General features: G+C 36.3%; 1 long non-coding RNA gene across 1 annotated transcript; it reads left to right on the top strand.

Moving 5' to 3' along the window:
- Window positions 1-899: 899 nt before the first annotated feature.
- Window positions 900-5,499, top strand: LOC139946144 (uncharacterized). The gene is made up of 3 exons (XR_011787212.1): window positions 900-2,973; window positions 4,050-4,144; window positions 5,359-5,499. It is a non-coding gene; the product is annotated as an uncharacterized lncRNA (long non-coding RNA).
- The last annotated feature ends 3,012 nt before the right edge of the window (window positions 5,500-8,511 follow it).

Below are 8,511 nucleotides of genomic sequence, written 5' to 3'. Positions count from 1 at the left end.
TTCGTATGAAAAGATCAATTTTATCACTGGTTCCAGTTGAATGAGCTAAAACAATGACAAATTTAAATGGTCATAACTCCCTATTGCAATGCTGTACTGAATCAAATAATTATTGTTTTTTATTGCGTAGATTCATTTGAAAAGATAAAACTGAAAGAGTTTAGAACTGGTTCCAGTTCCACATTGTCCTAGATATGATGCATTGATGACCGAAAACATTTTTCCCCCTTGTTCTAGATTTAAAAAAAAATTAGGGAACAAAGGAATGCGTTGTTTTTGGGAACGAAACTGTATTTTGAAGGATCAAAATATTATTTTTTGTGGAAGGAAATAATTTTAATGTTTTATATTTACCTTTCAATTTTGTTTGATTTTGTCCTTCAGTGGCTCCAAAGATAACAACCTGCTGCTTACTACCGGGTTTGAACCAAGACGAGGGAACCGACGACTTGTGAGGCGTTGAGAGTGGCGGTACCAGCTGGTGAACAGCTCCCGCATTCAGCAGAAGGAGAGATGCAGTTGTCTATGGATTGTGTGGTTGTCTGTGGATCTAGTAGTAGCAAGAGGACACCAATGGACCAAGGTAGGGGCAAATTGCTGTATCCGACCGACCAGTTTTCAAATAAAACCTCAAAGACCATGCAGACTCAACTCATCCAGAATCCTCATCTACTATTTATGTCACTTCACCAGTACCAAAAACCGAGTACTTTTTTTGGGGGGGAGGGGGGGGGGGGGCAATGGAAACACCAGTGTGTTTTTAAAAGAAACGTTTTACTTTGTGGTTTGGCAATCTAAAAAAAAATTGATGCTACAAATGGGAGGGGGGGGGGGCTGGCACAGCCATTCGAATATTGAAATAAAAAATAAAGGAGGTCGGATACCCCAAGTTTGTCTAAATGGAGACAAGACCAAGAGAGGAGTAAGAAGACGGCGAAAGGTAGAGGAAGATCTAACCCGTTCTCTTGCAGAGTCCCTCCCTTTCGTAATCCCAACCCCCACTCCAAGATGCTCTACAAACTTGTTGATGTTGTCCCTGTCGTAGAGCTTTTTCAAGGTGATGTCACACTGTCTTGGGCTGTTTCATGTGTGCATATTGGTCGAAGCCAATGATGCTTTTTTTAATTAGAAGACTAGTCCATCAGGAAATTTCTGTCGTGTTGAAACTTCAAGTCGCCAGTTGTCATGTTTGGATCCTAATTGTCATGATTTTGTTAATCTAGTGTAATATTATTTATTAAGGAAAAGTTCAACAAACCACTTAAACTTAAATGTTGTAATCCCTCTGATTAAATTAGATTTTTCAGAGTAGATAAACAAAAATTAAATACATTTGGATTTCACAATTTTACCTTGAAAAAAGTTTCTGCCGAGTGTACTTTTGCACTTTGGGCACAAAACCCCAATTAATCTCAACCCCAAAAAATCATTATTAATCATACTCCTGTTCAATATACACCAAGCCACTAATCTGCATTCACTTGATGATCAATGTTTGATTGAGGAGTATTAAATTAATAATTTAGACAGACTAAATTATTATTTAATCCTGATGTCAACATTACATCAAATTCTGAATGTAGTAATTTTAACTTAGCATAAAAATGACACCAAGTCCCTTACATTTCGAATTAGAATGAAACAATAAAAATGTTTATAACATAATGTATTTATAAGTAGAAAACTGTAAAATAATTTAGTTCTGCAAAACTGAAAATCTATTTAAGTTGGGAATAATTTCCCCATGCCACTAATTCCACTTGCGAGGGCTTACAAAAAAACGCAAGTAGGGAAATAAAAAGATAAAAAGAAGGAGACAAAAAAGAGGCAAGAAGAAAAAGAAGAAAGGGAGCAAGAATCAAGAAGTGTCTTCTCATTCAGGATGCAGAGTGACCAGCCATGAGCAAGAGGACACCAGTGATGCCTAGGTTTGTATGGGTGGTAAGATAGCATTGGCCTAGATATTATAATAGTGTTGGCCTAGATAGAAGAATAACCCCTTCACCCTTCTAGGAGGTTCAGAGGCAAGATGTGAGGTTCAAGACTGAACTTGGGCAGACGATGAGGAGTCTTCATTTGATGTCCTTGATGTATGATGACCAGAGGTCGTTAGAGGTCGCTATAGAGGTCAACAGGTTAAGTATCGGGATAAGTATAAAAGATTAACACCCGTTTAACTCCACAGCTTCTAACAACCGTTTAACTCCACAGCTTCTAACAACCGTTTAACTCCACAGCTTCTAACAACCTTTTATCTCCACAGCTTCTAACAACCGTTTAACTCCACAGCTTCTAACAACCGTTTAACTCCACAGCTTCTAACAACCGTTTAACTCCACAGCTTCTAACAACCGTTTAACTCCACAGCTTCTAACAACCGTTTAACTCCACAGCTTCTAACAACCTTTTATCTCCACAGCTTCTAACAACCTTTCCCTCCACCTGCAGCTTTTTACGTTTAATCGACTGGCTTTAACTTTGTTTTTGTTTTTCCTACAGAAGTTATTGTGCCTTGATGGTAGCATCTCTTGGACACCGACGAGAACAGTTTGGTAAGGTATCAGAACCCCACTTAAGCTTACTATTGTGTCAAACGCTAACATTGTTTTTAATGTTTTTCTTCCAGCTATGCAGTTTGTTCTGAACATGGCGAGCTAGTCTTCACATCTTCAGCCAAGGTGATCTTCCCGCAAGTTCATATGACAATGAAGACAGAACAAGAGCAAACGACCAATCAGTTTTTAAGTAATGATTTATCAGAAGGTTAAGTATTGGGTAAGTTTAAAAGCAAACTAACGATTCCCTCCACAGCCACTAACTTTTCCTCCGCAGCTCCTAACTTTCACTCCACAGGCTATTTAATCTGCTTTTGTTTTTCACAGTCCATTCTTCTGAAGAGAATGTGGCAAGAGGTGATTGTGCGCATTGCTGACAACTCTGGAACAAGTAGCTGGTGACAGTTTTGGTATCAAGGTAATCTTAATGTAACTTGACTTGATTTGACCACTGCATGATAGTCTTTCTGGTCACCGTGGTCAAGTGGTTAGACTGCAGGACTTGTAATCACGAGGTTGTGGGTTCGAATCCTATCAGGCTAACCACTGATTTCACAATGACTAGAATAAGTATTGTCGTCACCGGGGTCCAGTGGTTAGACTGCAGGACTTGCAATCACGAGGTTGTGGGTTCGAATCCCCATGCTAACAACCAATTTCACAATGACTAGAATAAATATTGTCGTCTAGTTACTGATAAATCACAATTTCTTGATTTGTGCAACTCAAAATTCATAGACATTAAACCAATGTTTGTATGAGAGAATGGTTGTTGCCAGATTGGTGTTTATATCCCTTTGTGAGAGTTTGCTGAGTTTCCTTGATGGAAAGATCATTCATACAAACAAACAAACAAACAAACAAACAAACAAAGGATCTTTCCAGTTAATTTGAACAAAAAAGCTTTGAGAAATATACAGTAATTTTTGAACATCTCGAAAAGAACCTCAATAATGTTGGATTAGAACATAAAGTCTACTTTTATGGTTACATTATCAGCAATTTTTTGTTTGTTTACTATTTGCGAGTCATTAAACCCATGACTTACAACCAATCTACCAGCGAGTAAGCCATCATCAAAATAAATTATAAGAGATAAATGTATCATGTGTGTTTCTGCAAATAAGAACAATGGCTCATTCTTGAAACAATGTTCAGCTTGTCTTAGAACTATCAATGCAGAGTAACCATTAAATGGTCGAGAGCTGGTCTAGGATGAGATTCTCAGTCTTTTATTTGAATTCAGACTTTTTATGTTGACCTAGTGAAGAAAACCAGACAGTATTTTTTCCATTATAAAGAAATCCTGCTGTTTGATCTAATTCTCTAGTGCTGCGGACACTGTTCAAAAAGCTCCTCTAAATCTATAACTCATTGGTTTACCAAAAGGTGGAAATGCCGTCATTTCAAACAAACCTTAGAATTTGTAACCCAGTTTCAGGCCTTTTTGATGGCAATGACTCTCACCCCTAGTTTTGTTTTCTTTATTTTCAGTCGAGTCTTGTATGCAGTGGTGAGTAGCCTACAGCTGGAGTTGTTGCAACAGGCATGGTGAAGGAAACATCAACAAGTCAACAACAGACCGCATGGTAAGAAACTTTCAAAAGATTTGTTAAGGGACACGTTGCTTTGGATTTGTTTGAGTTGGTCGTTGATAAGCGTTTGAAACCTGTTTGTTATGAAACGACCAACTCGCCCAATCAAAGGCAACGTGTCCCTTTAACATTTTCTTTGAAATTTATCTCCAAGTTTTGGTAAGAGATGAAGGGGACCCCAAATCAATCACCATTGAAGGTTGAAATCTTCAAACTTTGAATGCACATTCATTCTTAGTTTAGTTTTCATTCTTAAAAAAAAAAACAGCCATCCAATATGTGGCGTCTTCATTAAAACTGGAGCTTCATTTTTTAACGAAGAAGAACAACGGCTAAACAAATCACTGCTCTGTAAAATTTGTCAGAAGTGCTGTTTGACTGCGTCATGCTTGCAGATGAAGGATTTTTGTGATCTGGGTTGGAAGACAGTCTCTCTTGACTATTCCTTAGGATAATTTATCTGAAATGTTTACAAAAGAGCCACTACCAAGCATAGGCTTCCTGCAGGCACGGTACACAGCCCAATGGAAGGAAACATAAAATCTTGTATTTTATGGAGACTGCACTGTCCAATTTTCATCAACTTTTGATATGATAAAAAGGGGCACATCTCAAAACTTGTCCAGGTTTACTTTTATAACTCTTGGATTTATATGTGGAAATTATGGCACAAAATTTCAACTTTCCCATATGACCAGTGCAGTTTCTTGCCTGCCAGGACTAGCCAAAGAATGAACAAGGCCACACTTATTGTAAACATAGCTCACATGGTCTATTTATAATCAAAATGTATACGAGCATAACACAAAATTAATGGTGATACAAGCAATTGAGAGCTTTTGAAAGTATACAACATGAGAAATAACTCCCTCTGAAGTAAAAGTTTTTGCGAAAGAGGTAGTTTCTACTTCTCACTAAAATATTTGAATCTGAGAAAGACTTCAGGCCTTCTGCTTTCTCAGAGGCCTTCTGCTTTCTCAGAAATCTGTAAGCAATCAAAATTTGTGCAGCATGGGTGTTTTTGCTTTGATGACCAACTGAGCCCAAATTGTTGCAGATTATTGTTATTTTTATGCAAAATGTTTGACAACACCAAGTGAAAACACTGGTTTTAAACTATTACCCAACCTGGCCAGTGCCTAGGAGCCCTTAACAAATTCATAACAATGGTTTGTTTGTATTTAAAAATTAAAAATTCTCTCCCACAGTTTTTGCGACACTTTGATGCAGATGCTGAAGAACTTTTTGGACTGTGCAACCAGCTGAAGGAGGACTGCAACGAGTCTAGCCAGATGATTCTGCACACAAGGCGAAGTATTCAAGTGAACTCAGCTGGACCATGAGGGCGCCCTTTTGACTGTACGGTGTCATTCAAAGCTAAGGGCCTTTTCCAAACCTCGGCTTGGGCTCCGGCTTTGGCTTCAGGCTTGAGCTAACTCAAACAGAGCTGGCAAGCCGCAGCCAGAGCCCATGACGAGGTTTGGAAAAGACCCTTAGCTCATTTAAAGACACTGAACACTATTGGTAATTAATCAAAATAATTGTAAGCATAAAAACTTACTTGGTAGTGAGCAATGGAGAGCTGTTGATAATGAAAAACATTGTGAGAAACATAGTTTTGGAGAAAAGAAGTATAATATTTTAATTGAATTCGAGACCTCGGCTGAGGTCTCAATTCAAGGCATCTGAAAGAAAGCATACAACTTGTACGTCAAGGGTGTTTTCTTCTTCCATTATTTTCTCGCAACTTTGACGACCAATTGAGTTCAAATTTTCACAAGTTTGTTATTTATGCATAATCATGTTGAGATACACCAAGTGAAAAGACTGGTCTGAGACAATTACCAATAGTGTCCAGTGTCTTTAAAGTTTAATCAATAAGGCTTTTTAAAGACACTGGACAACTTTGGTAATATTGTCAAAGACCAGTATTCTCACTTGGTGAGCTCAAATGTTCACAGGGTTATTGTTTTATGCACATGTTGAGATACACCAAGTTATTCAAAAATCATTTCTTGAATTATTGCAACGTGGCAGTAGGCCTCTATGTTTACATTGTTTACAGTTTTCTTATTTGTACTAGTTTTTGGAATGTGACTTGAAAACATGTATTTCTGATTAACCGCATCATTTATCCTTCTTTCAGACAGAAATTAAACTCTGACATACGCAGACTCTCAACTTTGGTATAAAACAAATTTGTGATCGTGTCAAAACAGTTTTGTTTGGTAACCAGTTTCTTGAATATGATAATCTTGATACTCTCGGTCAGCTGCTCATCATACTGGGGTCGTCCATGAGTGTCAGGGTTATCTTGTTTCCTTGAATTTGTGTCCATGTACCTTTAATTCTATATAATTTGTATTTTCATATTCATTTTAGGTTTTTACCCATATACACTGATGTCTGTTAGCACTGTATACTCTGTACTTACCCGAGTCCTGTGAGAAAAATCACAGGCATATTACTCGGGTGGGATTGGAACCCATGACCCTTGCAATAATAGAGCAGTGTCTGTGTCATACCAACTACTCCATTTTGTTGAGGTTTTGTTGAAACAAATTCATAAAAATGTAAACATTACTATCACTCCATATGGTTGTGTGGAAATATTTCACTATGTAGCCCCCAAAATTTGAATTTGAGAAATGTTACTGTCAGAATAGCTTCTTATTCCAATAGTGGAGTATTCTTCATAACGGCTCAAAATTTCCACGATAAATAAAACATTCTACCACATGTAAGAAATTAAATTTTCACATATTAGTTTTAATTATCCACATTTATATAAGATAAGAATTAAATGGTTAAAGGCACTGGACACTTTGGGTTATTACTCAAAATAATTATGAGCATAAAAACCTACTTGGTAATGAGGAATGGAGAGTTGTTGATAGTATAAAACATGGTGAGAAAACGGCCCCCTATGAACTAACATATTTTTTGAGAAAAAAAAAGTAATTTCTCACTAAAATATTTGAATTGAATAAGAGAGACCTCAGCTGAGTTCTCGAATTCAAGGCTTTTGAAAATAACAAATAAATCTTTAATTGTTCAAACAAATATATTTAATTTCTTTTCAAGACACTGGGAGACTTTCAATATTTTGTTTAAAATGTTCTTAGCAGTATTTTCTGCTGTTGGCTTCATGCAATTTGGCTAAGGTTGGCATTAAGCAATATGGCACTGCTTAAACAACTGATAGATCGATCCATCAAAAGGTTCGGACTCTTTGCAAATAATATTGTATGGTCTACTACAGCATTCCTGAAAATCCATCTGCATTTTATTAAGTTACATTACCATAAACTAATAATATGTACATTGTTATACTCCTGAAAAGTTCTGACTATTTAAACAAAAAGTAAATGTAATTATGTCTGAGTATAATAAAATAAAGTAAACTTAACGTTATTTCAGATTCTGTTTATATATCTTTCTTTCAAGTACTCTTGGCTTACAGTTGATCTTATCAAATTGTATTTGCAGTATTATACATTGATGGCATTATAACCTACTTTAATAATAAGAAGTACTAAAAAAAATAGGCATGACTACTATAAAATAAAATAGCTGCTCAAGGATCGACACGAATCGCATAACTTTCATTTTACATTGTCTGTGGTATTGGTTCTCAATGGGGATAAAAGCAGGAAATGAACAAAGTATACTTTTAGAATTATCTAATATTGCTGAGTTCTTACTTCCAACCCTATAAAATGGGTGTAGTTAGTTCACAAATTGTTTGAATAATGTCTGAGTATTGCATGACCTATTTATAAGATTAAAAAATAGTATATTTTCTTCCCAAAACTATGGTCGGACTCTTGCTTCGATGTCCTATATCTAAACCTTTGATTTGTACGTATGAATTGGTTCACATTTTTTAACCACAATATCAAACAACCAACCTGGAAAAGAGTCATACAGTTCGGACACATTTTAAAAATGAAAATACGGTCACTTTATGATTTTTTCCCCCAATTTCTGCAACATAAAAAAGCACATGTGACTCGGTCATAAAAGAATAATAAATTTATAAATTTAAAAGAAATTTTAAAGGAAAAGTGCAACATTTGCATACATTTTCCAATCTGTGGGCTAAACAAAAATGGAGGAAAACTCTCTAAAAGTAAATTCGCAACATTTTCAAAACTGTTTGTGTAACATCCTCTTAACCAGAAAGATTTTCTCTGTCAATCGAACCCGTTGCCCATCAGCACGGAAAAAACCCTCAGTTATCAAACAAAGTCGGTCGAAACAATTACCACCCTCACAAAAATTAAAGCACTTTCCGTCTGCATAAAAGACAGTTAAATAACAACAATTAAAATTAGTTTGACCGTCTTATCTATCTTTAC

Source organism: Asterias amurensis, chromosome 13, assembly GCF_032118995.1.
Source record: "Asterias amurensis chromosome 13, ASM3211899v1".
Classification (NCBI taxonomy): Eukaryota; Metazoa; Echinodermata; class Asteroidea; order Forcipulatida; family Asteriidae; genus Asterias; species Asterias amurensis.
This window is presented reverse-complemented; position numbering and strand designations above follow the sequence as displayed.